General features: G+C 39.2%; 1 long non-coding RNA gene across 1 annotated transcript in view; it reads left to right on the top strand.

Annotated features, from left to right (window-relative positions):
* The window catches only part of LOC117662007 (uncharacterized), a 43,350-nt gene extending 26,212 nt beyond the window's left edge, over positions 1-17,138 (top strand). The window contains exons 3-6 of the long non-coding RNA XR_015732301.1: positions 835-963; positions 2,007-2,155; positions 7,390-7,458; positions 16,784-17,138. This is a non-coding gene — a long non-coding RNA (uncharacterized LOC117662007). The remainder of the gene's footprint in view (positions 1-834; positions 964-2,006; positions 2,156-7,389; positions 7,459-16,783) is intronic.
* Positions 17,139-22,599: the final 5,461 nt, after the last annotated feature.

Here is a 22,599-nt window from a genome sequence, read left to right on the forward strand (position 1 = left end):
AGCATAAAAGTAATAACACTGCACAAGAGAAGTAAAAATAAAAAAAAAAACAAATTGAGAGAATAAAATGAAATAAAATACAAATAGAATTATGAACATAAAATTGCAGAGTTTAGCGGTTAAAGCACAGGACAGATCTATAAAATAACCATCAATTGTCTAATCAGTAGTCTGAATGTTATAGAGAATTAAGATAGATACCTATCGGAGAACTTAAATATTAGGATTTGTAAAATGTGGTGATATAAAGCTAGGCTTCCTTATATTGAGTCTAATATTTGTTGAAGCTGAAAACAGTTTGCTGGGATTGTGACGGTTATGATCCAACTGAGTACAACAAAGAAATAGCAAAATAAAACATAGAATGGTATCTGTATATTTAAAAGGAAAAGGAAAAAAAGGAGGGAGGAAAGTAAAACTATTTAAAAAGGAGGGAAATATTACAGAATATGTTGCGTTGCACGAACTTAGGTAAGGCTCAGCACTAATTCTCTTGGAGGAGTTGGGTATGCTTGAACATGGCTTTGACACAGAACTGGACTTTGTTGTCTGAAACCCATGCCACCTGGCCTAATAAGAAGGTCAGCAGCCTTCAGCCTCGCTGGGTATTGTGTTCTACATGGGAAAATATACATACCTTGTAGGTTTCTATATAAAAGACAGCACAGCAATACATGACCCATGGATTTAATGTCCCCATCACCACAAAGACACATCTTTTTTGTTATGTTGCAGAACTTTCTCTCCAAAATGAGGAATTCTTTGCCTTTCTTCTTCTTTCCCTTCCTCTTACCCCATCTTCATCCAGCATTGTTCTTTTTCTTTCCCCTCTAGAGAGAGGCAGAGATAATGAAGAAAAGTGAAAGAAAAAGAAACAGTAAGTGAAATCTCAGCCCCAAGGAATGATAAGAGACTCAAAACAATCTCATCTTGATTCTGGATGAAGAACATGGAGGCTGGCAGGTTTGCTGTCATACCTACAACAATAGACTTTGTGGTGTCTGCTTCCTGAAGTGGCCTACTTTGAAGGGCTGACTTCCCATTCACTTTCAATGCAAATACCCTTTTCTTTCCCCCAGCTCCATTATGTTTCCCAATGTAAAGTGGATGGGCCAAGTGAGTGAGGAGATTTTGTGTGAATTTTTTTTTTCTTTATAATTAATATTTCATATATTCTCAGTTTGTAAGTATTTGATAGCACAATCCTGTACATCAGATCAAAAGTAATCGGAAGAAACTTTATTTACAAATGCAGATTAAATATTTAATTCACCAGCAACTGTATTGCAATATCTGGAAAAATTCAACCACCAGAGAATTCCAGTGTTTCAATATCCTATTTCTTTCTTTACCTTTTCATAAAATACTAATTGGAGGACCCAGAAATCTATATGGCTTCTACCCTGATGGTGCTCTGGAAGGCTGGGTTCTCTTGGGCCTTGGGCTAATCTGGATGGCTCCTCTTTTTGGTTGTGGCTTGTATAAGTTTTTTTCTGTGTGGCTGGATGGATTTCCCAGCTTGTTCATTATCCATTTATTGTAGATTCCTTTTAAATCTCCATTTGTCATATTGTGAGTTGCTCAGAGCCATCTGGGGTCATATGCCACTAAAACTACCTACCTACCTACCTAACCAACCAACCAACCAACCAACCAACCAACTAAAATTTTAGTTTTCCAGCTGTTAAAATCCTTTTCACTTTTCAGTATTCTCGGTTGCAAATACTTTTCATTTTTAGCTGGGAGGCTGGCCAAAATTTTGGAAAGAATGCCAGTGAGCCTCATTTAATGAATGATTGCATGTGATAGATATTGGGCTTGTATGTTATCTGTTTGGTCCTATATTGGCCTTCTGAAGAAGCAGTCCAGATAAACAAATTGTAGCAAACCTAATCTAGGCAATGCCAGCTCTGCATAAGGCATGCAACTGAATGCAAATTGTTCTGTCTCTGCTAATCATTTGCAACATTCATTGTGTAATTATTTAACACTTATATTCCTGACAGGCATATTTGAATGGAACACTTTTAGTCCTGCAGCGTGGTTCAAAGCATCTACAATCTACCCATTTCTGAAATATTGATTTATACAAAAACTGAAGTTGCAAAAATCAGTAAAGCAACAGGATCTCTACCTGTACATTGGCTGATTACAGGTAGGATTTTTATGATTTTTATGCACACAGAACTACACATTACCAGAATTCATCATGCTCTTCCAACATCCCAGTGTTCCTTTTTCATTGACTTCAGTTGAATGTTTGTATGTACCCAAGTCCAATTCTATCCTTCTGTAACCCAACATTTCTTGTGACCTTTGTACATTCAGCAGAAAGGAAGATCTGGAAATGGTTGCTAAAAATCTTCATGGTGATTTAGAATCCAGAGCTCTTTCATCTGGTAAAATTGTTCTATGGAGGAAAAGCTGATAGACAGATGAAACAAGTTGCATTTTTGGTTAATTAGGGGACTTATTCCTAATTCCTAAGGAAATCAACCCTGGCTGTTCTTTGGAAGATACTGAAGCTGAAGCTCGAATACTTTGGCCACCAAATGAGAAGAGAGGACTCATGAGAAAAGTCCCTGATGTTGGGAAAGATTGAAGGCAAAAGGAGAAGGGGACAGCAGAAGATTTGATAGTGTCATTGACACAATGAACATGAATTTGGGTAAACTCCGGGACACAGTGAAGGAGGGGAGGGGGGCTGACATGCTATGGTCCATGGGGTTGGGAAGAGTCAAACACAACTTAGCGACTGAACAACAGGGGATTTTTGATTCTTTGAAGTGTTCTTGGAATTAAAACATTAGTTCTTATCTGATTCTGAAAAGGGAATTAAACTACTATCCAATCATAGAAAGCGTATAGCTTCAGTGATTTGTGACCAGGCAAATAAATGTTCAGAAACAGAAGTAAATTGTTTTCCAGATATTGCTGAATTACAGCTCCAATATCCTAAACCAGCATAACCAGTTTTGAAGGATGTTGGTAATTACAGCTTAGCAAAATCAGAAAAGTCACTGGTTCCAATCCCTAAGCAATAACAAACTGTAGATTGAAGTCATTGTGAGTAAGAAGTAGAACATTTTCACAACTCATGTGGCCTAAATCTAAGCCACAGGAAGATTTTGGAAAATTTATCTGTCAAAGTCCTAATCTGGAAAAAGTTAATTACAACCTGAGTTCTCCACTCTCATTCCCCAGCTGATTATTAAGATGAACTAGATTTTTCACTCTACTATCTTACAAAACTGGTATTTTGTTAATCTCTTGCTCTTCTGTGGCTTGAACTGATACAGTCTGCAGTCCTCAGAAAGTTAAAGCATTGGAAAATCTTGTGTTATGGGAAGCATAGATTCATTTATGGAAAAGAATGCCTAGTGTGTGCAGTGATCATCATTGTGCCATAAACAAACAAACAAACCTGGTGAAATAACTTTCTTTTTCTTCTTAAAAACGTCCAGGGAAGAAAAAAAAATCTGAAAATTTGGACTTCAATAGGGTACTACAATAGACTGCTCTATGGTCTCTATCTTACATCTGAATACTTTTCCTTAAACAAAATCTAGGTAGGTAGATGCAACATGTGCTCATAATTTCTGATTCCAGTTTCTGTGGTAAAGGAGAATAGGTCTTGACTATCTTTGATGACCTGAATACTGATACGTTTTCTTATCTTTTTTTCCAGATTAAATATCCTAGTTCTTTCAGTTTCTCCTTATAAAGCATATCCTCAAGTCTATCATAGTTGCTGTTGTCTTCTGAACCTGTTTTAACCATTTCAGTGTTCAACCAGAAATGTGAAGCCCAAAATGTCCAGAATTGTTCACAATACTCCAATGTGGTCTTACTAATGCAGAGTAAGAGGCAGAGGTGGTATTCAGCAGGTTCTGACCAGTTCTGGAGAACCGGTAGTGGAAATTTTGAATAGTTCGGAGAACCAGTAAATACCACCTCCAACTGGCCCCGCCCCATCTATTCTCTGCCTCCCAAGTCCCAGATGATCGGGAGGAAATGGGGATTTCGCAGTAACCTTCCCCTGCCACGCCCACCAAGCCACGCCCACAGAACTGGTAGTAAAAAAATTTTGAATCCCACCATTGGCAAGAGAGGAATAAGAATGTTACACAACGTTGATATGATGCTCATTAATCCCTCTAACAGCTGTCTGACACTTGTCCTTCTCCTATGTAGTGGTTCCAATCCATTAATTCTTCATTTTACAGGTCTGCCTGTATTTTTCTTCCCTTCAGCATTTCCCACATGTCAAGATTAGATTATGGTTTCATTCCGTCCTCTTGGGTTTGGCCATACCTCCCAATTTTGTGTGATATACAAATTCAATAAGCAGCATATCACCCTATTATCCAGTCAGTGATTTAAAAAAAGTTAAATAATACTGTCCCCAAGATAGATCTTAACATTATACCCACCAGTCACTAATTTGATGAAAACCCACTAATGCTTACTTAGTAAGTACAATTAATCATCTCTTTTGCCCCACCATACTGTTGTATTATGTCAATTACACTGTAAGAACTTGTTAATGAGAATATCATGTGGAGACTTATCAAAGGTTTGCTGAAATAAAAATGGATTATATCCACAGTATTACTTTCAGTAATCATGGCATTATCTACAAGAAGCTTCTTTCCTCCTCTAACAACTTTCCAGACATTGATGGAATAATGATGGATAATTGGGATCTTCTTTTTTTCCACTCTTGAGAGAGGATGCATTTGTTCATCTCCATTCTTCTGGCACTTCTCTAGGAATGGCACATTCCTCCATTTGTCTGGTAGTTCTAAGACTGATTGAAAATAAAAATTCAGATAAATTTTCAGCCAGTTTTTTTTTTTTTTAATTCTAGGGTGCATTTCATCAGCGTCTGAGGATTTGAAGACATTCATATTAGCTACAAGTTCCTTTACCTCATCCTTTCTCATATGCATCTTGTGTTTGTTAACTGTCCATGGTATCGAATCATTTTCTTTGGCTTTAATGATAGAAGCAAAAGGAGTTGAGTTCTCCTGCTTTCTCTTGACTTAGTCATATGTTACTTTTCAGTTCCTTCTCAGCAACTGAGAATTATTCTTTTTTCTTCGCTCCACTGTTGGCAAATTTGATGGAACCTTTCATGCTGTTATTCTACCTCTTTCTTGTCTCAGCTCATTTTCTGCCTTTTCTATTCTGACTTTCCTCCATTTCTGATCAGGAGTTTTGTAACTTCCTTGGTAATTAGCCCTTTTTCCGATTTCTAATAAGCATCCTTCTTCTGTCTGAACTGCTTCAAAGGATGTCTCCTAATTTTCTTCCTCATTAGTATTGTTTGAGACTGCACTTGGTTTTATTTTCAAGAAAGCTCGGGCAGCTATAACACTTTGCCTTATTATCCTTCATATTTATTAAAATCAACTTTTCTGAAACCCAAGGTTTGTGTTTGACTATTTTTTTTACCAGACTTTTCTATAATCAAGGAGTCTAATAATGCATGGTCATTTGCACCAAGGTTCCCACTCCTTTAATAGCTTCAGTCAATTCTTCCCCATTAGCAAGGACCAAATTCAAGAGCCTTAGAGATCTTGCACTACACAGCTTAACCTTTTCAAAGAGAAAATTATGACCAACATAAGCCAAGAATGCATTTGATATTTTGTATCTGGCAGAATTAAACTTCCAGAAACTATCTGGATAGTTGAAAATGCCCACCATAACTCATTTATGTTTTTTGAGGCTTTGATTATCTTCTTAAATAAATTTTAATGGTTAGAATAGTTAGAATAACAAAGTTGGAAACGACCTTGGAGATCTTCTAGTCCACGGGTGGGCAAATGTGGCTCTTTTACAACCTGTGGACTTCAATTCCCAGAATTCCTGAGATAGCCAAGTTGTCTCAGGAACTCTGGGAGTTGAAGTCCACAGATTGTAAAAGAGCCACATTTGCCCACCCCTGTTCTAGTCCAACCTGCTGCTCACGGAGGAAACCCTATACCATTTCAGGCAAATGGTTGTCCAATCTCTTCTTAAAAACCTCCAGTGTTGAAGCACTCATAACTTCCGGAGGCAGGTTGTTCCGCTGATTAATTGTTCTAACTATCAGGAAATTTGCATTGAATTTATATTTTACACTCTCTCTCTCTCTCTCTCTCTCTCTCTCACACACACACACACACACACACTAGTTTGTTGCAAAAGCGACTGCCTGCGAAGGCTCCTGGATTGGGGCTGAAAGGCAAAAGCAGAAGCAGTATGTGCCGTCCCATATTTGGATAAACCAGGTTGCCCTGATAGGCCAGTTTCACTAGAAAACAACACTCAGGAAATTTCTTCTTAGTTCTAGGTTGCTTCTCTCCTTGATCCATCCATTGCTTCCTGTCCTGCTTTTGGGTGCTTTTGAGAATAGCTTGACTCCCTCTTCTTTGTGGCAACATCTGAGATATTGGAACATTGCTATCCCCCCTAGTCCTTCTTTTCATCTACTTCTTCTCCTGGGTTTGGTAGTCTGTAGCAGATTCTTTAGCAACATGTCCTTCTTGTTGTGTTGCCTTTTAATCTGAACCTAAATGCTTTCAGTGTTTATGTTATCATCAGTTCAATGGAACCTTGGGTTCATTCCTGATATGCACAGCTTCTTCCTTGTGCTTCCTTGTGTTGTTCTCAAGCAAATATGTAAGATACAGAGGTTAGATTTGCATTTGTACTTCTGATTTTGCATTGGTTTAGGTATAAAGGAGAAGTGTATTCATTGGCCACAGTCTCTAAAAGTTATTATACTCAATGACCATCCTTCCTATTGGCTGTTTCTTCAATGCTAATGAAAGACGAGAATTTATTATTTGGGTTAGAAGGAAATCTGTAATTCCTTAGGCCGTATACACAATATAGGATGCAAAAGGAAGATCGATTTTTTGTGATGTTGTAGGGTAAATATTGCATGGAAGTCATTTTTATTATAAGGATAGATAGGTATTTGGTTGTATCAAGTATCTTGATGATTGGTTCATTTTATTTTATAGCATTCAGATGATCATTATTGGTGTCATTTCACTGTGATTGTGGTCAATAATGTAGTTACATGATAACTTTGCCCCTCTTAGCCTTAATTAAACTGTATTTACTGTTTAAACTGATTTAGGATGCTTTTCTTTAGAATCAATGTGAATTGATTTGGGAAGGAAAGTTTCCTGGCAAACTTAGAAATATAGCTTGTCCTCATAAAATCTGGGATGCTGGTCCAGTCATATGCTTAAATCTAGAATTTGTTATAAAAGGCTAAAAGGAAGACTCTGGTCATCTTACATGTCCTTCTGTGTAACTGATCAGTATGGCTGTTTTCACTGAGTTTTCTGATAACTCCTCTTCTTTTTTTAAAAAATAATAATAATGCAGGACTTCTTTGATGCGTGGTGAAGAAGTCTGAAATATAAACAGACAAACAAACCAACAAACCTGATCTGGGTGAGTATGAAGAAATCCCAATTTCTGATCATGTCTTCAAAACAGTGTTTCTCAACCTTGGTTGAGTTTAAGATGTCTAAACTTCAACTCCCAGAATTCCACAGCTGGCTTGCTTGCCATAGGCTAGATGCTGGCTAACCTACACTTGCAGTTTGCTCTGCAAAGTTAGATTGCCGAAGAACACTCTTTGCGTACAGATTAGATCATCCTACTCCCTGTACTAAAGGAAATGCTACCCCGGCATGGCAAGGTCATAGCCAAACTGGTAGCCCAAAGGGACCTGTCTTCTTAAGGAGATAATTTATTTGTACTCATGAAAGAACCCTGGAAGAGAGTTTGGGCGCTAACCCTAACCTAGGAAAAAATAATTTCTGGTTGCTTTTTTTTTGGCTGGTATTTTTTTTAAAATTTGATTTATATGCCGCCCTTCTCCAGTGACTCAGGGCGGCTTACAATGCGTTAAGCAATAGCCTTCATACTTTTGTATATTTATACAAAGTCAATTTATTGCCCCCACAAACTGGGTCCTCATTTAACCTACCTTAGAAAGGATGGAAGGCTGAGTCAACCTTGAGCCTGGTGAGATTTGAACTTACAGTAATTGCAGACAGCTGGTGTTAATCACAATGCTTTTAGTCTGCTGAGCCACCAGGCCCTATGAAAATGGATGGAGAATTGAAAAAAGTTTGATCTGGGAGTGAACAATAATAGTAACTAGCAAGGGAAGATAAAATTGGAGGCATAATTTGATCATTGTTGAAAAAAGATATAAACTACAAGTTAGGCCTTATAGTTTTGTAGTGACTGATCCAAGGTCACCCAGCTAAAGCAAGACTAGAACTCACAATTTGTCAATTTTTAGCCTGGTGCCACTACTCCAAACTAACTGAATGTATTTGTGAAGGCTTTTATCAAGATAAATAAGAAATGTCTGCACTGTTTATCTGTTGGTAGTTGAGTGTCATGTAAAGGTGCTGGGTATTGACCTTAAAAGTCTTAAGTGCTACAGGCTGCTGTAATCTGCCTGGTTACTTAGATGAGCAGGGAAAGACGTATCTCAATTTAAGAACTTGACAATGAGAGACACAAAGAAAGGGCTTCTCATAGACATTGGAATTGTTCTTTAAGGAGATGTACCTGTATTTGTCTCTCGTTATTTAAGAAAATGATAAAAGGACACATTTTACTATTATTTAAATGTATTGGCTTGCATTACAGTCATTATATTTTATATTTAGCATTAAAAAAAAACCTAATTGAATCCTGACAAGTGTGGGAATGAACAGAAAGTCGGGATATAAATGTAGTAATAAATGCACAAGAGAAAACAGATACATTTTCTCAAAATCATGTCCATTCCTTCTCACCATGGCAATTGCTGTTGTCTTTGACAGAGGTAAGCAATTATTGGATGGCAAACTTGCACTGACCCTTTGATAATACGACTGAGACTGGGTGGGTTTTTTTCCCCCGACATCATAAAGTTGTTGGCAGAATTATTTTTGCAGCCGACAAGATTACGAAGGTGTCCTTGTTTGTTTAAAAAGTGCTACTTTGCAAGGAGAAGTCATCATGCTCTAAATGGTTGTTTTGTAAAAGCCAATGACAAGGTGTGATTAAGTGTATTTTGCATCAGAAAAGCCATAGTTAAAGATTGATCGATGCCTTTGAGTGGCATGGAAAGGTTATTAATATAATTGCCTGTAAACAGTGTTGCATATGGAATTGGTGAATTATGTCAGGTTACAAAGAGAAAACTGTGAAAGGCCATAATCATCTCCTCAATTTTGATACGAAGGACTTGGCTTGAATGAGATTGAATTATTGCTTATATTTGAATTAAATATATATCTTTATCTATCTATCAAATTTATATAGCCCCTCATCTCACAAGAAATGATTCTGTGTGTGTGTGTATGTATGTACAACAAAAAAGTATAAAAATAATAAACATATTAAAATACAACACACACACAAACACAAACACACACTGTCTGGTCCACCATCGTGTTCTGCCATTCTGTTGGAAGTGGGGGTGGAGGCTTGCTGGCCTTTTTCACATGCTTTTGCTTTTGCTGTAACAGCTTGGGAATTAGGGAGAGGGGATTGTCTTCAGAGACAGAGCGGATTCCCTCCCAGCCAGTTCCAGCCTGGTTTCAAGGCCATCATGCCCTGAGAATGACCTCTTTTCTGCCTAGCACCTCAGTGTTCTCAAAACAACCTTGTGGCATCACATCGACTGCCAGTGGACTGGATCAGAGGAGTTGGGTTTGGGGAAACAGAAGAATTGCTTTGTGCTCTGTGTGGGACTTTTCAGATTCCACCTTGCTCTACTGCAACCATTTTCTCTCAGTAAAAGTTCTTTTGATTCAACTTAACAGATTCAAGAGTTTTACTTTCCTCAGAGACTAGCTAGGGCAGGTCCTTACACACAAACACACACACACACACACACACACACACACAGAGAGAGAGAGAGAGAGAGAGAGAGAGAGAGAGAGAGAGAGAGAGAGAGAGTTCAATTGACAATGGAGCCACCTCAAACTGTCACCAGTCTCCTGAGGCCTGATGATAAAATCAGTTCTTGATAGGCTTTTGGAAAATAAGGAGGGATGGAGTTGACCTCACTTAATGGGAAGAATGTTCCATGGCAGAGAAGGCCAATCTCCTTGGATCTGCCAAGTATAGAGCCCTGAGAGAGGCGACCTGCACCAGGCCTCTCTTCCTGGATCTGATAGGATGAGCAGATATAACTGGTGAGAGGCGGTTCCTCAATTATTATTATTTGTATCTCTCAAAGGCACTTGCCATGAACTTGTTACCAAATGACAAGTTTCTTTAAAAAGATGTACTAAAGGTATAGGGACGCAGTGGCTCAGTGGCTAAGGCGCTGAGCTTGTTGATCGAAAGGTCGGCAGTTCAGCAGTTCGAATCTCTAGTGTCATGTAATGGGGTGAGCTCCAGTTACTTGTCCCAGCTTCTGCCAACCTAGCAGTTTGAAAGCACGTAAAAAATGCATGGGACCACCTTTGGTGGGAAGATAACAGTGTTCCTTTGGCGTTTAGTCATGCCGGCCACATGACCATGGAAACGTCTTCGGACAGTGCTGGCTCTTCAGCTTTGAAACAGAGATGAGCACCACCCCCTAGAGTCGGGAACGACTAGCACATATGTGCGAGGGGAACTTTTACCTTTACCTTTACTAAAGGTATAAATGTGAGACTGCAGGAAGGATCCACGTTTGAAGTGCACTCATGAACGAGTATTCCCCAGGAAACCTAATTACTTATTGACATACATGTGTACATATTCATACATACAAGAAACAATGCTTGCAAACTAACCAAGGAGAGAAGCAACCTAGAACTAAGGGGAAATTACCCAAGGATGAGAACCAGTGGTGGGATTCTGCCGGTTCTAGGCAGTTTGGCAGAAACATTTGTTAAATTGCTGGCTTGCCCCGCCCCTTGGCCCGCCCCTCCACACCACTATTTATTGTCAATAAATAGTGGTGGGCGAGGGGTGGGTAAGCCAGCAATTTAACAAACGGTTTGGTGTTTTTTTGTAATTTTATTGGCCCGCGGAGCTTCAGTATAGGCTAATTAGATCGGCCTCCCGACTCTCAGCTGATTTGCTCTCAGCTGTTTTGCTCAAGGCTCTGCTGCTTGCTTGCTTGCAAAGAGTGCTGGAGCAGATTATTTTCCCCCTAGCTATGCTGAAAAACGAAACTGAAAGTAAAGCAGGCTGTTGGCTTTGCTGTTGCTGCAACGTTGGAAAATTAGGCAGGCAGATTTCTTTTCTTTTTCCTCACCAAAAAAGATAGGTGCAAACAATGGGAAATTTAGGGGAAAAGAGGAGAGTTCAAGATTTTAAAACACAAAAGAAAAAAAGCTCTATTTAACTAGGGAATTATAATATTTTTTTTATATATTTTTATTTTGATTTATATGCCACCCTTCTCCGGAGACTCAGGGCGGCTTACAGTGCGTTAAGCAATAGCCTTCATACTTTTATATATTTTATACAAAGTCAGCTTATTGCCCCCACAAACTGGGTCCTCAATTTACCTACCTTAGAAAGGATGGAAGGCTGTGTCAACCTTGAGCCTGGCAAGATTCGAATAATAATTGAGATACTATTAATTGTATATTGTGTTGAAAGCAGAAATGGTTAAGTTGTGGTTTGGAGGAATATATGGGGGAAATTATTTGGTTTATTATTATTGGTAAATATAATTAATTGATTTGTAAGAAATTGGATTGCATGGAAATAATTGGAATATTCATGTTCATATTGATTAATATACAAAAAAGATAGTTATATAACTAATTGATTTATATTAAAATGTTGAATTTATATTAAACAACTGTAATATTACATAATTAACCAATGTGAGGATGGATATAAAAATAGATGACAATGGGAAGGGGTATAATATAGAATAGAAGGGAAAAATTGAATTTGATTAAGATTAGAGATGAGGATGAAGGGTAATATTGGTTTTTTAAAAAAATAGATGAGGAATAAATATGGCAAAAAGGAAATATAGAAATTGTAAATTTAATTGAAATGACTAAACACTGTTTAAATTTGTGAACCGGCCAAATACTCTGTTCGAAGAAAATACATTGTATGTTTGTATGTGTGTTTCTAATTATTGCTATTTATTCATATTTGTTCTCTTTTATTCTTTAAAGTTTAACAATTCATTCTTTATCTTAATATCTTTATATTTGTTTGGGGTTGCCTTTCTTCCATTTCATCTTTTTTACTGTACAGCAATCTTTCTCCTCAAATTTACCACCTCTCTCTTTTCTTTCCTTATTACTTTCTTCCCCCTGCCCGCTGCTTCTCCTCCCTACTTCCTCTTCCTTTCTCCTTCTCCTCCTCTCTTCCTCCCTTACCCTCACTCCTACTCTAATTTCCTTCCCCTTCCTTCCTCCCTTCTCTTCCTTCCCTCTCTCTCCTTCTTTCTTCCATCTCTCTTCTCCTTCCTTCATCCCTCTCTATTGCTGTATCCTTTTGTGCATATGGATTACTCAGAGGGCTGAAAAAGTTATTTTTGACTGGTCCTTGCACTTTTGACCACTCCTCGAATTTACGACTGTCCTCACATTTTACGTTTTTCGCTCTATCTTGTCACCATGGTGAAGAGAAGCAGTGTGAAATGAGTGACACGGTTGTTAAGAATGCTACAATGGGCATAAATGATGACTAGTCATAAGGGTGAGGACCGGTCAAAAGTGCGAAGACCTGTCAGAAATCACTTTTTTCTGCCCTCTGGGTAGTCCTTTTGTGCATATGGACTACTCAGAGGGCTGAAAAAGTTATTTTTGACCGGTTCTCGCACTTTTGACCAGTCCTTGAACTTATGACTGTCCTCACATTTTACGTTTTACGCCCTATCTTGTCACCGTGGTGAAGAGAAGTAGCGGTGAAATGAGTGACACGGTTGTTAAGAATGCCGCAACGGGCATAAATGTGAGGAAGGTCATAAGTGCGAGGACCGGTCAAAAATGTGAGGACCAGTCAGAAATGACTTTTTTCAGCCCTCTGAATAGTCCCTATATGCATATGGACTAGTCAGAAGGCTGAAAAAGTTATTTTTGACCGGTCCTCGCACTTTTGACCAGTCCTTGAACTTATGACTGTCCTCACATTTTACGTTTTACGCCCTATCTTGTCACCGTGGTGAAGAGAAGTAGCGGTGAAATGAGTGACACGGTTGTTAAGAATGCCGCAACGGGCATAAATGTGAGGAAGGTCATAAGTGCGAAGACCGGTCAAAAATGTGAGGACCAGTCAGAAATGACTTTTTTCAGCCCTCTGAGTAGTCCCTATACACATAGCCACGCCCACCCGGTCACATGACCAGCTAGCCATGCCCACCCGGTCACATGACCACCAAGCCACACACCCCAACTAAGCCACGCCCACAGAACCGGTTGTTAAAAAAAATGAATCCCACCACTGGTGAGAACAATTGACTAGTGGAATGGCTTGCCTTCAGACATTGTGGTGCTCGAACATTGGAGGCTTTCATAAAGAGATGGGATAACCATTTGTCTAAAATGATATAGGATCTCCTGCTCGAGCAGGGGGTTGGACTAGAAGACCTTCAAGGTTCCTTCCAACTCTATTATTCTATATTCTATCATGTTATTTCCTTTCCTGCAGGACATAGACAAAAAGTAAGCAGTTATAAACAATATAAAGATGTGAGATATGAGAAAAGTTATTATGCATTTCAGCTTTTTTAAACCTATAAAGCTTCAGTATATAATTGCTTTTGTGACAACAAAATGGTAGATTTATTTCTTTGACATTCTAATTCAGGATTCCAACCCAATCTGAGAAAGCCAAGTCAGTTTCATCCAAAATTTGAAACGAACCACAGGAGGTCTGCTATAACGTTTCCCTATGTTTCATAAAATCTAATGTAGCAGTCAATCAAATTTTTGAATAAAGATAAACTCCTCTTGTGGAAGTATGCTAAATTATATGGATATAAAAAGTAACCCTGATTGGATGGGGGAAAATGGCTCTTCGAAAGTGGGTTGGTAATTACTTCAACAGATTATTTTGATATTACTGTATCTATTGGTTTTAGAAGTATATTATCTGGTATGAATGAGTGAGAAGTATTTTCCTATAACAAAGTAGCTTTCTTAGTGTATACGTTAAGTATAGAGTTAAGATTTAGCAGAAGATGTGCTTCTAGACAATGCAACAGCTACAGGATATACTAGTCATGTGACTGTCCCATTAACAAGAATGTTAGGACTTTTCCAACATTTGTTTTCCTTCTCCCCTTAATCTTCATTAGATCTGCTGTAGGATGAGAGGAAATGTTTAATTCTGATTAAAATCATATCCGTTTTGTTAATCACATTTGCAAAAAATACAGGCAAAAATTACTGATTGAAGTAATGGCATGAAATAAATAATTGGGTGTCTATGGAGATTCTTAGTCATCCAGGTCATGGTTGTCCCAAAAGTACTTTTTCAAGAGGCAACTGGACTTTCTGGTTTTTCTTTGAAGATGTTTCGCTTCTTATCCAAGAAGCTTCTTCAGTTCTGTCTGAAAAATAACTGGTGGGGAATGGAAGGATTTATAATCCTTGCCGACAGCTGGTCATTTGCATTCTTTTTAGAGAGTTGTTGAGGCCACCTGGAGACATAGGAGAACAAACCCATCAGGATGAGTTTTAGCAGTCCATCTACATTTAAAAAACAAAGGCCATTCTTTTGAAGACAGCAAAGTCCACATTTTGGACAGAGAGGACCACTGGTTTGAAAGAGGAGTCAAAAAGGCCATCTATGTCAAAATTGAACAGCCCTCTCTCCACAGAGTGGCAGGGATACAACATCATCTATCTCCAGTCTACAACACAATCCTTTCAACAGTTCCAAGAAGGCTCCACACCATTTGCACTACTTAGGTGACCCTGATGACACAAATAAACCTCCAGGTGGCCTCAACGACTCTCTAAAAGAATGCAATTGACCAGCAGTCTGCAAGGAGTATAAATCCTTCCATTCCCCACCATCCAGTCAGAGATGAAGAAGCTTTTTGGATGAGAAGCAAAATGTCTTCAAAGAAAAACCAGAAAGTCTAGTTGGCTCTTGAAAAAGTACCTTTGAGATAAATAATTGGATAAAAGCACTCTGGCTTAGTTGACTCTGGCTAGTTTCAAATTTGTCTCTTATATCACTGATGTGCAATAAAAAAACAACTTCTGTCACCTGGAGGATTTTAGTTCAGCAAAGCTTCAGAGTGAATGTAAAATTGCTTCTAAAGGACCTTTCAGAATAAATGAGGCTTTCCTGCCCAGCTGTTGTGATTTCCCATCCACCCCCCACCCCCACCCCACGTGCAGAATTTATCAATTCATTTTGAACAGCAAAATGTCAGAAGCAGATTGAAGTCAGCAAACTATGACAAGGAGAGACTCACAAGATGAATTGTCATTTTAGAATTAAGACATTTCTTCAAAAGATTTCCGGAACATTCAGCAGCGATTAGCCACTTTACTTACTTTGTTTACAAAAGATACACATGGGTTCAACAAACAAACAGCAATTGGAAGAAAGAAAACAACAGACCATGCAGATTGTTCCATATGTCAGTTCAAGCAAAGAGGAAGCAATAGGTTCATTTGAATATCTCAGATTAGTGGCATAAGGAAAGAACAAATAACATTATTCATTGTGTTTTGACACGTTCGGATAAGAATGCACCTTAAGCAGGTAGGTTTGTTATCTGATAGAAAGTAAGAGCTCTTGGTGGTTAGCACACAAATACAGAGTCATCCATTTATCTGGGTGATATTTTTGAGCTTACTTTTTGTGGAAGATAAAAAAGTGCTACTGCTATCATTTTTTTCTAATACATGTCTTTCCCTTATTTTGAAATTTCTAGGCAGCCTACATTCTCAATGTGAAATAATAATAATAATAATACAGAGGAGGTTCATGTTATTTTCCCTTGGAATTGAATAGAGGTTTGGAAGAGATTCTCATCAGTTTTTGTAGCAATATAGGAAACATTCATGTGATATATATGGTGCCTATGGTAAAATATATGATTTTGTGGTCATGTGGTTATGCCCCATGCTGAACAACATCTCTTTAGAACAGGGGTGTCAAACATGCAGCCTGCAGGCTGGATCCTGCCCGCGATAGGCCATGGAGTTGGCCTGTGGGCTGTCCTGGACATAGTGAGGGACTAGCTAGCCCCTGCCACCCAGGGCCCAGACACCCCCACCCAGTTGGCCGAAATAGCCAGGCCAGGCCAGGCCATGCCCACCTCACCTCCCAAGGGCAAACAAAATTCCAATACGGCCCACGATGGGATCGAGTTTGACACCCCTACTTTAGAAACTGAACTTCCTTGTTTTAGAGAAGAGGTGAGCAACTATGGCCTCTTTTACGACCACTGGACTTCAACTCCCAGAATTCCTGAGTCAGCATGGCTAGCTCAGGAATTCTGGGAGTTGAAGTCCACAGATCATGAAGGGACCATAATTAGCCATCCCAGTTTTAGAGAAACAATTTACTCATGGAAAGCCAAAGGACACAGGGGCAGCAGCCTTAAGAAGATTTGAGAAAGTTGCATGAAATACTAATCTTTCTTCAGTTGCATTTTATGCTAATCCCCATTCTATTTCTAAACTAATGGATTTAAAACTACGTATGTAAAGTGTCCTTCAAATCAAGCTCTTAATAAGCTTGTGAACGTATCCTTGAGAGTTTCTTAGCAACAAGATGAAAGTGGGCTGCCATAGCTTTCTTTCAATGTTTGCTTTGCTTATTTACTTTCCAGCTTAGACCCTGAGACTTCTTGGTGAACCCCCACGCAAGTATCAAGCACTTTACACCCTAGAGAGCTTTTCAAAATCAGCCAAAGTGAGTTGAATGCTGTTGCCTCCTACAAAACACCTTGACTATTTGTTTGAATAGGAAGGCAGGATAAAAGTTGTACAAGTGAATTCATCAAAAGGAGTGTCGGCGGATATCTACAATTACCCTTTTATTCTTAGCAAAATCAAATAAAGGGATCTATCAGGTGCACTTGTAGAAACCATTATGGTGGGCTTTCTATAAATGCATCTTGTCATTTTATTGTTCCAAAAATTGTGATTACGGCAGAGTAAAAAAATAAATATTTTACTATTCGCGCCCCTTTTCTGGAACTGTTTTTCCTCCCCTAAAGCATATGTTAAAAATGTCAAACTATTGACTGTTGAATAGTTCCCTATAGTAACTTCAGACTAAGTGGGCTTGAGGACTGAAGCATACATAATTAAGTATATTTGGCTTTTAGATGGGAAGATATAGTTTCAGTCAACCATTTTTCCTTCTGAAAATAAATTCAGCAACAATGAAATGTAAAATGCAGAGGAAATAAATAGGGGCAAAGCAGCACATTTCACTGGCAATGTATCTTCCTTCCCTAGGTGACTGCATGAAAATGCCCTCCTTATCCCTTGTATTTATTTATATGTCTGTTTTATTTAAGAGCAAAAAAGCTTTTAGGGCATAGATTTGATGAAAAATGTATCAATAGAACCGAAGATATAAGGTTCAATTGGTATCCTGACTTAGTATCCCATACCTGGTTTATTAATCTCGGAGGTAACCTAGAGAAACATATAAGCTACTAGCTGGGCCATCTATTAAGCAGAGTATCCAAAAGGACTATTCAGTGTTGGGAGTAAAGAGATCTACCAAGCAAAAATAAAGGAACTTCTTCCATCAGATCAATGCAGGCATTTTGATGAGCATATGAGAACACAAGCTGCGGAGGCAGTACAGCATTATACATGACCCTCCAGTATTTCTACACATGCTATCTCAAGATTTTTCACTTTTGTCCTTTGTGGGAAGCCCCCCTCCCCGCTTCTAGAGAATGAAATATTTGGGGAAATATGGGGAAAAGAGGCAAAGTATTATATTTCCCCAAAGGAGAAATGGAGAAAAATCTTAACAAAGGCAGAAAGCAACCCCAGTCTTCCTGCCATAGGAAAACAGCTTCAGACGAAGAAGCTTCAAGAGGCTGACCTTTAGGAATGCCGATTTTATATCCATTCAGAAAGACTGGGCCAATCTAATTAATAAACAAAGCATTTTCAGCCACAGCTCCCACTGGATCTGATGGGTTTAAGAATTTACATTCCCCCTCCCAAATTCTAAGGACAGGACATGGCCTTTAGGACATAATAGGATTAACTCACCACCATTGAAATAGTAAAAGACACAAGGCTCACTACATTACACAACTCCCTGGAGCATCTCAATCACAAAACCCCAAAATCCTATAAAGATCTATCCTCTCACTCAACCATTTTGTCAGCCACCCCAGAAACAGGCTGTTGTTACTGAAGTTTCTGGAAACCAAATAAACAGAGACCTTCTTTCTTTGTAGCCAGCCTCCATTTTATTTCCAGCATTTTCCCCCCAGCTTGGAACTGGACCGGATTTTTCTTCCCACAATTATCATACACACAATGAACATACTACCAATAAATGAGAATATTTGTTGCTCAGGGTTGAAATGAGGGGTCCTTGGTGCTCTTTTGTTTCATAACATCTAGACAGATTTAACCATAGTTTCAATTGGGAAAATGTGACAATCCTAGATCAGGTCCAAAAATGCCAGGGGATTTCTAGAAGCCTGGCACTCTGACAAATCAGCCATCTAGAGACACATAGATAGTAACAACATCTATAGACTATGCAAAAGACACAATAAACCAGCCCAAAAGAGAACAAAAAGACTCTAGCACCTTTCCACCAGTAATCAGCAACCAGATCAGCATAGATTAACTCCAAGGTTAACTTCAGACCAACAATCAAGTAAGCAATACCCCAATCTAGAAACTGCCAAAGAGTCAACAGTAAACTGCCTAACCAAAGAATCTTTAAGACTGCTACCACCCACACAGACAGGCAAGTCACCAGAATATAAACTGACAGAAGTGGTGGGTTGCCCCTGGTTCACACCGGTTCTATAAAACCGGTAGTAAAACCAGTGGGAGGCTCCACCCACCGACCCCAATGTCATCAAAATGCTTCTGTGCATGCGCAGAAGAGTGTGCATGCATGCGCAAGAGCGAAGCGCGTGTGTGCGGCCCCATTGCGAACCAATAGTAAAGGTAGGTAGAACCCACCTCTGACTGACAGCAAACGTAACTCCTTACTAGCACTGATGAGGTTACCTAGTTAGGGTAATTAAATGTCTGCAAGAAAACAAGCAAGCTCAGAGAACACCAAGGACCCCTCAATAAGCATAATAATCTGAATGTTCTATATTGATGTGCTATAAGACATTTTGCACCAGAACAAAATGAGACTGGACTGGTACCTTAAAAAGTTAGTTTGCTCCTGGTCAGTGCTGTGGGTGGCAAATGAGGAAAGTAGTGTTGCATCAACTAAATGCAAGCTCTGCTCCTTTTGTATATGTGCTGTGATGTTACACATCCATATAAAAGGATTGTGAGCTTATCTCTATAATACCGCAATGATGCTATTGCCATTTTGATTAAAGTAGTGAGTCCTGCAGGATGCCTGAGTGGCGTAGGAGGCTAATGCCTCCTACTAAGGCAGCATTTAACATCCAGCTGCCTGCAATTACTGCGAGTTCAATTCTCACCAGATTCAAGGTCGACTCAGCCTTCCATCCTTTCTAAGGTGGGTAAAATGAGGACCCGGTTTGTGGGGGCAATAAGCTGACTTTGTATAAAATATACAAAAAGTATGAAGTATGAATGCTATTGCTTAACGCATTGTAAGCCGCCCTGAGTCTCCGGAGAAGGGCGGCATATAAAAATTAATTAAATCCAATGCCTGATATAACTACTTCTCTCTGCCTAATGGTAGGACTGTCCCTGATTCCCTGCTGGTTCAACTAAATCTCCCTGCAATCATTGCATTATCATGCTTTGAAGTCTCATAAATAGATTCAAGAATAGGCATGTTGACTCCTTCTTCAGAATTTGAGCATGTAAAGTCGCCAGCAGAAAATGGAACATTAAAAACTGGAATGGTGCCCTTTTGATTCCCCTGCTCTCCATGTTTAACAACAAAATCTCGAACTTGCTAGACTCCTACAGTTGATAGAGAAACAGGAATGAGAGAGAAAGAGAGGGAGGGAGGGAGGGAGGGAGGGACTATATGCGGTAGTCAAGGGTTTATTTATGTTAGGTAGCATGCTTCATTGAGATAAATAAAATCTGGAAAGTATAGATACTAATTTTGCAATCCCTTAGGAGGCAGGCTCATGAACTGTTTCATAATAGTGTTTAGGCATGCTGTAGTAATTTTATGTATGTAGAATATTCTATTATCTGTCATCATCATATTGAGGTATAATAATTAAAATACTTAAAACGTTCAATAAAAACCATTGGAGCTCCTTTCACGATCCACATCACTGTGGATTCCTAGAAACAAAAAGTGATTCCCCAACAATGCATTTATGCCTAATTTGCTATGCCTGCTGATTCGTCACAATTTTTTAAATGGACTGCTAACTGTCAAAGATGATCGGTTAATATTTCTCAATGGGTTCTCAAAGCATAGATTTTTTGTTTTTTCTCTGTCTACGTTGTACAGATATTAGGCTCTGCAAGACGGTGAGAAAAAAAAGCAGATTTTGGTATGGAACAGTTCAGTGGTGGAATTCAAATTTTTTTACTACCGGTTCTGTGTGGCTTGGTGGGCGTGGCATGGCATGGCTTGGTGTGCATGGCATGATGGGTGTGGCAGGGGAAGGATACTGTAAAATCTCCATTCCCTCCCCACTCCAGGGGAAGGTTACTGCAAAATCTGTGCTCGTCACCTCCCGGATCGACTACTGCAATGCTCTCTACATGGGGCTGCCCATGAAGTCCACTTGGAGGTTTCAGCTGGTGCAGAATGCGGACGCCGGGATAGTAATGGGAGTGTCCCGACACTCTCATGTTACACCTCTCCTGCAGGACCTGCATTGGCTACCGGTTGCCCTCCAGGTGAGATTCAAGGTGTTGGTAATTACCTATAAAGCCCTACATAGCTTAGGCCTGGGGTATCTGGCAGACCACCTGCGGCCAGCGACAGCTCCCCATCGCCCAGTGCGTTCCCACAGGGAGGGCCTTCTTGGGGTGCCATTGGCCAGACAATGTCGGCTGGTGACCCCTAGGGAGTGGGCCTTCTCTGTGGACGCACCTACCCTGTGGAATCAGCTCCTCCTGGAGCTCCGGGTGGCCCCTAACCTTCGCTCTTTCTGCTGTGACCTTAAAACATGGTTATTTCGCCTGGCTGGTTTTGACTAAAGGGGTCTTAAAGGGGATTTTAAAGGTCTTTTTATAATCTTATTGGGTATTTTTAACATTGATTTTGCTTGTTTTTTTTGTTGTGAACCGCCCTGAGTCCTTTTGGAGATGGGGCGGCATACAAGCTCAAATAATAAATAAATAAATAATAAATAAATAAAATCCTCATTTCTTCCCGATCAGCTGGGACTCAGGAGGCAGAGAATAGATGGGGGCAGGGCCAGTCAGAGGTGGTATTTACCGGTTTTTCGAACTACTCAAAATTTCCACTACCAGTTCTCCAGAACTGGTCAGAACCTGCTGAATACCACCTCTGGAACAGTTACAGTCAAAGAGAGAAAGAGGCATTTTTAGTGGGCCAGGGTCTCAACAATTCCTTAGGGCTTGATATTAGTTGTTCAACACCAGCACTTCCTATCATAACAGCCATTTAAATTCATATCATATCATATGGTCAGCATCTCAGCAGATTAGGCAATTCCAGGAGCAATAACTTCTGAAAGTAGCTGTGTGCTGAGCAGAAAGCATATTAATACACTGGTCTTCACTGTTGTACACTTTTCCTGTTCGTGTATTTTGCTGTCTCTATTTATTAGGTGGATATTTCATTCTTTTTTATTAAAAAGTTTTAAAAAGTTTTACAAATATTTTCCCCTCCCTCCTCCCCCCTCCTACCCCAACCCTCCCCCCCCAGACTTCCCAGAGCAAATACAGAGTATAGCATTTAACAAACAAACAAACAAACAAAAAAAAACCCCATGCTAACTATCTATAGATTTATCTCCCTCTTGCACTTTAACTCCCCTTTTTCATATCTAATTATGACTGCTTAGTCCGGTTATTGCTTGAATATAATCAGTCCATCTTCATTCCTGTCCATTCTTCGATAATAAGCAAATCTTCCTTCTTCCAACTTTACACGATCAAAGTCCAATTACAATTGACCATCACATCTCCAACCCTTATATTTATATTAATACATTAACAAAACATTTTAACCTATTCTTTACAAATCTACTGTATATAATTTCAAATAACATCTTCACTATTTAATATCTATAAAGAGTATTGTAAAAACCTTCCCTCAACCATTGCACTCACTTATATTTTCCTTTTAACCCATAAGCTTATATTAATTCTTCAACAAAACATTCCTTAATATAACATTAATGCCATAACAATTCATCAGCAAAACATTCCTTAATATAACTTTCCAAAACAAATCATATCCCTAAATACAGATATAATCATTCATTTTACTGTTGCTATCCTCCACCCCCAGAGAGAGCTACGGTTTTTCCATCTCCATTTTTTCCTGGCTTTTTTG

This window comes from Pantherophis guttatus, chromosome 2 (genome assembly GCF_059756535.1).
Source record: "Pantherophis guttatus breed Tessera chromosome 2, ASM5975653v1, whole genome shotgun sequence".
Classification (NCBI taxonomy): Eukaryota; Metazoa; Chordata; class Lepidosauria; order Squamata; family Colubridae; genus Pantherophis; species Pantherophis guttatus.